General features: G+C 42.0%; 1 pseudogene; it reads left to right on the top strand.

The window, feature by feature from the left end:
• Positions 1-405: 405 nt before the first annotated feature.
• LOC140533130 (solute carrier family 52, riboflavin transporter, member 3 pseudogene) lies at positions 406-2,351 on the top strand (annotated as a pseudogene).
• Positions 2,352-9,529: the final 7,178 nt, after the last annotated feature.

The following is a 9,529-nucleotide window of genomic DNA, read 5'->3' as shown; positions in this document are numbered from 1 at the left end:
ATCTACAAACCTCTTCCCATCCAAAGCTATGAAGATATTCATATCAAGTCTGGAGGAAAGGATAAAGGATATTCTTTTGCACTAATATCCTTTGTAAAGATCAGAGAAAAGAGAATGATATGAGAAGGGTCTGCTAGCTTGAGAAACATGAATTCTATGAATTAGGTTCTTGTGGGTTTGTCTTTGATTAGAAGTTCTGGAGTAATCCTGGGCTTTGCTCTCTGTATCATTCATAAACAGGTACATCAGAGAATTGGTCTTTCTTCTCCTGCCTCCCGTGTCTTTCTTCTTCACCACATCACTGAGCCATGTAGGATGCAGGGACATGATCCAGGAAAGGGACTTGTCTTTCGGTGATAGTGGCTCCCTGGAAAGGAGCTCTGAGTTGTGACAAGGCAACTAAGGTGGCCCCCTAGACAATCCTGGAAGTCCCCAAGGAAGCCCAGGGAAAGAAACTCCATGGCTCTGCTCACCCACCTATTAGTCTGCATCTTTGGCTCCGGTTCCTGGGTGGCCATCAATGGACTCTGGGTAGAGTTGCCTCTGTTGGTAACAAAACTACCTGAGGGTTGGTACCTACCCTCCTACTTCACGATCATCATCCAGCTAGCCAATATTGGGCCACTCCTCATCACCCTGCTCCACCGATTCCGGCCTGGCTACCTCCCTGAGGTCCCAGTCATTTATTCTGTGCTGGCCCTGGGCACCACAGCATGCCTCCTCTTTGCTTTCCTGTGGGAAAAGACATCAGTGGTGGCTGGTGTTCCCCATAGCACAGCTTTCCTGATCCTCACCTTTTTCCTGGCCCTGGTGGACTGTACCTCCTCTGTCACTTTCCTGCCCTTCATGGCCCGTCTGCCAGCCCAGTACCTCACTTCCTTCTTTGTTGGGGAAGGGCTCAGTGGTCTCCTCCCTGCTCTGGTGGCTCTGGCCCAGGGCTCAGGGCTCAACACCTGTGACCAAGTCACCAACAACTCTTTAATCACTGAACCACCTAACATCACTAAAGCATCCTTCACCCTTGGGTCTCTAAACACTACTCTGAACCCTGACCTTACCACCAGCACCCCTCAGCTGGAGACCTGCCACCTTCCAGCCAACTTCTCTCCTTTTGTCTTCTTTCTCCTGCTGACAATCATGATGGCCTGCTGCCTGGCTGCCTTCTTTGGCCTGACTCGTCTCCCTAAGCAGTGGGAGCTCTCTACTGAAGACCTCCTGGTCAGTCAGGTGACTCTCAGATCCTTCCAGCTCCAGGAAGCCTCAGCCAGCAGCAGCAACTGAGACAGCTGCCTATCAGTGGCCCTGCCTGAGGAGAAGAGGACCACTGTTTGGCCACTGGCCCAATTAGCCTTCATCTACACCCTGGTGGTCTTCACAAATGCCCTCACCAATGGAATCCTCCCTTCTGTTCAGACTTACTCCTGCATGTCCTATGGCTCTGTGGCCTACCACCTGTCTGCAGCACTTAGTGCCATGGCCAATCCCCTCGCTTGTCTCCTGGCTATGTTCCTGCCCAACAGGTCTCTCTCGTGGCTGGGAGTCATCACAGTGGTGGGAACCAGTTTTGGAGCCTACAACATGGCCATGGCTGTTCTGAGTCTCTGCCCTCTGCTGCAGGGCTCCCACTGGGGAGAAGCCATCATTGTTATCTCTTGGGTGCTTTTCACTGGGACCCTGAGCTATGTGAAGGTGAAGACTGGAGTGCACCTGCGTGACCTGAGCCACAGCGCCCTCGTGTGGTGTGGTGCAGCAGAACAAGTGGGTTCTGCATTTGGGGCGATACTTATGTTTCCTCTTGTCAACGTGTTGCACCTTTTTAAGTCAGCCGATGGAAACATCCAGTGTCCCAGCTGATCCGTGCACCAAGACAACTGTTCTGGACTGAATTTCACTGTGCCAGGAGAGCCACAGCCATGGAGAGTCAATCACATCCTCATCCAAGCTTCCCTCAGACACTGGCACAGACATTCCCACCTCTCCTCCCACCTCTACCCCCAGTAGGATTAAAGCTTCCATAACTTGAGCCATCAGGGAAGACCCCACCTCCAAGAGTCACAGCCACAAATTCCACCATTAAGTAGTCAGGACCTTGGTCAGTGTTTTTAGAAACCACTTTGGGGTGGTGCTTAACCTCTAGGGGAAGATAGGCTAGCCCACAGGTCAAGTTGCCTAAAACTCTGAGAGCTTAAGGAACTTGCCCAGGGTCATAAAGCCAGTATGTGACAGCAACAAGACTTGAACCCAGGTCTTCCTGAGACTTGGTTTCTATCCACTACAGCACACTTCTTTGCTTTTGTATTTCAAATAAGTTCATGCATTCATTTCTGAGATCAATAAAATTTTTCTACTTATTCAGTGCAACAATTATCTATTAAATGCCTGCTATATTGTGCTATGCACTGGGGATACAAAGAGGAATCACACCCCTCAAGTTTACATTTTAAAAGGGAAATTCAATTTGTAAATAGAAAAACAAGCACTGGGATAAGAACAGTGTGCTAATAACTAAGCATACTCGAGAGGTTTCCCATAGGAGGTGGCATCTGAGTAGAGGTTTTAAAAGAAGCTAAGGATTCTAAAAAGCAGAGGAAAGAAGATAAAAGACAATGTGAGACATCTGTGAGAAATCTGGAATGGGAGGCTTAGGGTTAGCTTAGGAGGAGTTTTAAGTGCCAGATTGAAGGGTTCCTATTTTTTCTTAGAAACAATTGAGTCAATTAAAGTCTCCCGATCTGGGGAATGGCGTGATCTGACCCATGATTTAGGAAGATAACATTGCACTTGCATGGAGAATGGATTACACAGGAGAGACCAAAACTGAAACCAACTAGGAGATTATTACCATAATTTAAGCAAGAGGTCTTAAGTGAACTCTTGTCCATATTCCATTTTTGAGTTCCTCCTAGGTCTCCATTTCACAAAGGGCCCAGGTTAGCCAAGCTTCATTCCCCACCAGAAAGTGCTTCTGACTTTCTGGATTTCAGTACCTTCTCTCACCCCAATACTTTCATCCACCCAATTTTTCTGCTCCCTTTTATGTCTTCCTCCATTAGAATGGAAACTCCTTGAGGACAGGAATTGACTTTTTTTTTTGCTTGTATTTGTTATCTCTAGCGCTTAACAAAATTTCTGGCAAATAGTACTTAATAAATGCCTGCTCCCTGCCCTGCCAGAACTGGAGAAGTTGTTTTGAGTGAAGAGAAAGGGAAAAATGACAGATTAATAAGAACAAAGTTTGGTAACTGGTGGAACTGGGATGGGGAGAGTGATCAAGGGAGGGAGAGGAAGCAAAGATTTCTCTGAGCTTGTAAATCTGAATGACTGGAAATAGACACTTGGTAGTATCTCTACTCAAAAAGATTGGCAAAAGGATGGGTTTAATAGGAGAAAATGATAAGTTCTGTTTTGGACATGTTAAATTTGAAATGCATATGGGACATACAGGTGAAGATATACTACGGTTTGTGACGTAGGACTGGGGGTCAAGAGAGATAAAAGCTGAACTATGTATATTTTGGATATTTTGGTTTCGGTCTCAAGTGCATAGATAAGATCATAGAACATATGTAATCTAATGAGATCAGAGAAATAGAGAAAAGCAAAAAAAGAAGTAGAGTGAGAGAAGAGACTAGGACAGCTTCAAGGTACTACCACAGTTGGGGGCAGAACATCGATCCCATGCATACAACAAAGTAGACTGAGAAAGAATGATCAAGCAAAGAGGGAAAAAATGAGACAGCAGTGTCAAAGAAGTCACGAGAAGACAGGGTCCAAAAGGAAGATGTGATTAACAGTGTCAAAACCTGCAGAGAAGTCAAGGTGAGTTAGTTTATTATCTATAAAAGGAAGAAGATCAGATGCTAGCTGGAGGGAATGGGAAGGTCAGCTGAAGGTTTTAATGATGAGAATGACCTGGGTGGCCCACGCAGTATGGAAGAAGTCTGTAGAAAAGGCGAGGTTAAAAATGAGAGTGGGGGAGAGACTGATCAAAGGGGCAAGATATCCTGGGGCAGACAAAAAGGGATGGGGTCAAGGGCACAGGTAGAAAGGTTGACCTTGGCAAAGTGAAAGGTCACTTCTTCCAGAAACTAACGCAGAGGAAGGAAATGGCAGATGACTGTGAATGAGGTATATAATGAAAAAAAAAGAAGAGCTCCCAGTAAATGGCTTCTCAGTAAAGTAGGAGGCAAGCACCTCTGCTGATGGGACATGAGAAGTATGGTTGGTGTCTAAAGCTCAAGCAGAAAATAGGATTGGAACTGCTAAGTCTGGGAGAATGAAAAATATTCAATTGGGAGAAGAGGATGGCTGTGCAGCAGTGAGCCCCCAGTTGAGATTAACTTATCTTTTAATGGACCCAATATGATTTCCAACTGTGGTAAGGGTGTAGGGGTAAAAAACTGAATAGAGAGCATAACCTGAGAGTTGGGATAAAGCATAAGCAGAAACAGCACAAAGGGACAAGGGAGTCACAGACTAGTCCATACATCCATTGCAGGAATCTCTAAAATCTGCTTTTATCTTTTCTAAGACAGAATCAGAGCTCATAACTATTTCAGGATCAGGAAATCCTCAAATTTCAAGAGATGAAAGTAGTTTAAAGCAATGTCAGGACTGGAAGAGATATTAGAATAATTTGATGGTAACAATAATAGCATTGACATAGAGCATTCAGGGTTTGAAGAGTACTTTACCTGTTATCTCATTTGGTCCTCACAACAAACTTTTGCTTTTATTGCCCCCATTTTATAAATGGGGAAACTGAGGGCTAGAAAGGTTAAATGCCTTAGCCAGAGTCAAACAGTAAGCGTCCAAGACAAGATTTTCACTCAGGTCTTCCAAGACTCCACTTCCAGCACTTCCCCAATCAATCAGTTGTGTCATAACTAGCATTTACATAACATTTTCATGTTTGCAAAGCACTTTAAATGTCATCTCTCATTTGATCCTTACAACAACCCTGTGAAGGAATTATTAAGGAAATTGGGGAAAAGGTTAACTTGTCCAGACTCACACATCTAATAAGTGTCTGATTTAGTATTTGGATTCAGGTTTTTCTAACTTCAAATCCAGCCAGTTGATAAGAGTATTGGACCTGGAGTCAGGAAGATTCCTCTTTCTGAGTTCAAATCTAGCCTCAGACACTAGCTATGTGAGCCTGGGTAAGTCACTTAAGCCTGTTTGCCTCAGTTTACTCATCTATAAAATGAACTGGAGAAGGAAATTGCAAATCACTCCAGTATCTTTGCTAAGAAAACTCCAAGTGGGTTTTGTGACCAAATGGTGTCACAAAGAGTTGGACAGGAATGAAAAACAACACAATATCCACTCTAGTACCTAGCTGCTTTAGAAAACATATCAAGCTAAGTGTGGTGGATCTCTTGAGCCTGGCAACCCTGAGATGCAGTAGGCTATGTCAATAAATTTGGCATCAATATAGTGAACTCCAGGGAGTGTGGGGGCCAACAGGATGCCTAAGAAGGAGTAAATTAGCCTAGATCAAAAATAGAACAGGTCAAAGATCCTGTGCAAATCCTTTGAGTGCCAATCCTGTGAGTAGCCCCAGTATTTCCAGCTTGAGAAAATCTTGACGATCTCAGAGGTGACAGAATCACCGAATCGTAGACTGAGAGTTGTAAGAGACCTTAGAATGCATCTAATCCAAACCGTCTTTCAAATGAGGTTTCTCCTTATCCTCATCCACCAGTTGCTAATGCCCTCTCAAACCACCTTGTCTTCAACTACCTTGCATTTATTCTCTTTATAGTTATTTTGTTTCTACTTCTTTATGTAACTTGTCTTCACAATTAGAATAGAAATTTCTTGCACAAAAAAAAAAATAAAATAAACAGGTACATCAATTCTTGAGGAAAGGCTTATGATCATAATGATGGAAGAAAAGAGCCAGAAGAAGGGAGAGAGGTACAGTGAATGATCAAAAGTCAGCCTTCCAAAGTCATCAACCTCAGAGAATTCAAAGACCTGCTTGCCCAGTTTCCTCATTACAACAAACTAGAACAGGAAGACAAAGTTTAAGGGTGAGCAGAGGATAATCTCCCTGCCTCTTACTGTGTAAGTCTTTTCCCCATATTTCTGGATGATAAGATACTAATAGAACATGTTCCTACAGAAGAAGAGCAGATTGTCCATCACTATCTTCCTGTTATTTCCCAAGGGATAACAGGTTTTCAGGTTCTCTACAATATCCTTTAGCTCAGCCCTTATTCTCACTCTGAATTCCCCCCTGAAATGACCAAGCAGTTTTGCCTTTACTTATGGTACATCACAGCGTAATGAAAATGAGAAAAGTTCACTTGGAATAGTATCAGGAAAATGTATCATCAGCAAATGCTTCTAAGTAAGCCATTCTCCAAGTTTCCAAACAAGATCTCCTACATCCTCCTAACTTCATCAGGAATGAAAGGTTATGAGTCCAGAACAGTCCTGAACTCATACTCTGATCTTGGCCCCAGGATAAATCTAGGAAAGCCATTGGGATTACATCTTGCCTATCACCATAGAACATTTTGTTTTCACAACTGGGAAATCACCACTGTTTAACACAGGAATGTGCTAACTTGCAAAAGGTGAAGTCATTCTAAGTGAAGATTGTATCAGATCTAAAAATCAAACCACAAAAAGACCGATGACACCACCTGGTTCTGTATCAGTATAGTTACCTCATTTCCCGGTATCATGCATTGAAAGGCCAGAGGAGACATTTCAAAGACACTAAACCCCCTGGCAAGACTAACCTGATCCTTCCTTTTCTCTCTCTGTTTCACAACATGCTTTTTAAAACTGTGATGTGTCCATTCCAAGACTTATGTTTGTGCTATCAGGAGTCGCATAAGTTCTATATCAACAATTTGTATTATCCTTATATTGAGGACTATAATTTTTATAAAACACAGTTCCTCTCTCTTCCTTGAAACCCTCTCTCATCTCTATGGAAAGACCTTGTTCTTACTGGCTGTGTAGTTGCCTTTGCTTTCCAAGTTACTTTCAGCCTAGCAGATACGTAGTTAATTTTCTATACAAAAGTTTTATGTCCTGACTTTTCCCCAAAACTACCAATTAGAATGAGGCTCTGTCATAAATAATTTGCTACAATTTTTCCCTGTCACCATCCCTTAGTCAGATGTTTTCTCTGTACCTGAGTCATCCTAGTCAATATTCTCAAATGTGACAGGGCAATGGACTAAACTCAGAAATGCATCCTGAGTATAAGGCTCTCATGTACTCTAAACAGAGGGACACACATGTTTATGAGTACTACTATGAGGAACATGCTCAGGCAATATGGCAAGGAGATACAGGATCGCAATAGGACAAGATGAATACATTAAAGGAATAAGCATAGACAAAGAAGAAACAAATTTATTGCTATTTTTAGATGATATGATTTAGAAAGCCTTAGAGGTTCAACTAAAGATGAAACAATAACTTTGTTAAAATAGTGAGATAGAGAATAAAGCCACAAAATTATCAGCCTTTCTGTATGTTGCTAACAAAACATGGCAGGAAAATACAGAAAAAGAAATTCCATTCAGAGAGACGCTAACATGGGAATAGCACAGCCACATAGATGTGTAGCATGTTAGGCCAATACAAACATACATGTATGCACAAATCTATCCCCCCTTATCTCTCCAACTCCCCCAGAACCTTGTTCTATATACCAATATTCATAAAAGGATGGATGTATAGATTCATGTACATATAACCTAAAAGACTTTGGAGCTCTATGAAGGAGAACTCGGGAATACAAGTATTATATCTATCCCCAAGCCTTACCCTTTGTACACTGAGTCAGGTAAGGAAATTTATTTCCATTATCTCATGTCATTTTCATCTCTGTTGTCTATCCCTATATGCGAAAGGTTCTGAGAGATATCACTCAAATCAATTTAATCATTTCATTTTTCTTTTAGCCACTAGTCCATAGCCTGGCAAAAGAGATACATTTTTTTACAATTTTTTTTTAATTCAACTTAAAGTTAAATACAAAATAAGAAAAGAAAAAAGCACATTTCCATGCTCACAACAGAACACAGAGGATTCAGTATAAAACAATAAGTTGCCATTTCAAATTATTTCCTTTTTTTAAAAAACCTATGTAATTGATTTCAAAGCTATACAACTTGTCTGTGTTTCCTTCTAAGTTTTCTTCTCTGCTGTGCACTTTTTATTTCATTTTTTTCTCCCTTCCTCTTCATTTCACCCTCACACACACACAACCATATATATAAACACATATACATATATATGTATATACATAGTGTGTGCTTTAGAAAGCAGTAGCAGGGCTCTTCTTCAATGGTCTTTCATTCTTCTTCATGCTCTGTGTGGAAGATCCTTTGGGAGGGTGGTCTCATGTAGCAGGCCAGTGTTGCATCTGATCACAGGTTAATGGGTACATCAATGACTTTTTGAAGCCTGGGCACAAAAGAGGTAAAAGAGATGATCAGAAAAAGTATGATGTGTCTCCCATTCAACCTAGAGTGGCCTATTTAATCCTTAGTGATCAAGTTTGAGAAGGTGCCTAAGAGTGCGTGGGAAAACATTATACCCATTTAACTTCAAGACTGGAGATTAAATTTATTCCATATGCTTAGAGAAGATTGAGATGGAAAGTGCTGTTGAGAGATTTATCAGCCAAGTTCCTTGAAAACCCAAGCAGAATCTCACCCACCAGAGATTTCATAATACTAGAGGTCAAATAATGTCAGTAGACATACTGAAAGGAAAAGAAATTTATTAGAGCACTAAGAAAGACTGTGCTGGTACCAGCTTCATTTTCCTAGGATACATGTTTGGCTTACATAGCTTTCTCCCATCTGGGCAGTGTATCAACCAATCAACATCCTTCTGTAGGTTTTGAATAGAGAAATGAGAGAGAGAGAGAGAGAGAGACAGGGAGGGAGGGAGAGGGAGGGAGGGAGGGGCAGGGGGAGGGAGAGTCTCTTCTTATAGGAAAGTCAGCCTGGAAAGTTCCTAGTGCCCTACTGGGTGTAACTTTTTTTAGGGGGGGGCCTCAAGTGCAGCTAAAGAATGATATGTGCAGTAGGAATTGTGTCTTCAGTATAAGCAGGACTCAGCTATCTTTGTTCAGTTTGCAGAAGAATTGTTGGGGAGTGGGGGTAGTAGAGTGTCATTCAGTCAAACAGAACATTTTGATAAAAAAGATTGCTTTTCTTCTATAGTACCCCCATTCCATTCCCACAGAAGACGTAACTCATGGAAAAGGGCTACAAAAAGACTTCAAAATCACCTGTTAGCTGGTGGGTTCATTCTGTTCCCAGCATGCCAATTCTGTCAATTCAATTTCAAGCAATTCTTTTTTTTTTTTTTTAACATGAAGCCTTAAGCTTTCATTTTTACCATTGCTTTTCCAAGACTTTTCAAACTCCTTTCAAATGAGTTCCACCCCAGGGCATAGCCTCTTATCCTGGTGGCAGGTGGCTGGAGCAGCCTTCATGAGATAGTGGGTCACACTTAAGGCCAAACAATAAATGCTTGTTGAAAT

The sequence above is a fragment of the Notamacropus eugenii genome, chromosome 3, assembly GCF_028372415.1.
Source record: "Notamacropus eugenii isolate mMacEug1 chromosome 3, mMacEug1.pri_v2, whole genome shotgun sequence".
Classification (NCBI taxonomy): Eukaryota; Metazoa; Chordata; class Mammalia; order Diprotodontia; family Macropodidae; genus Notamacropus; species Notamacropus eugenii.
Note: the sequence above shows the minus strand (reverse complement) of the source record. Positions and strands in the feature narration are given on the sequence as shown.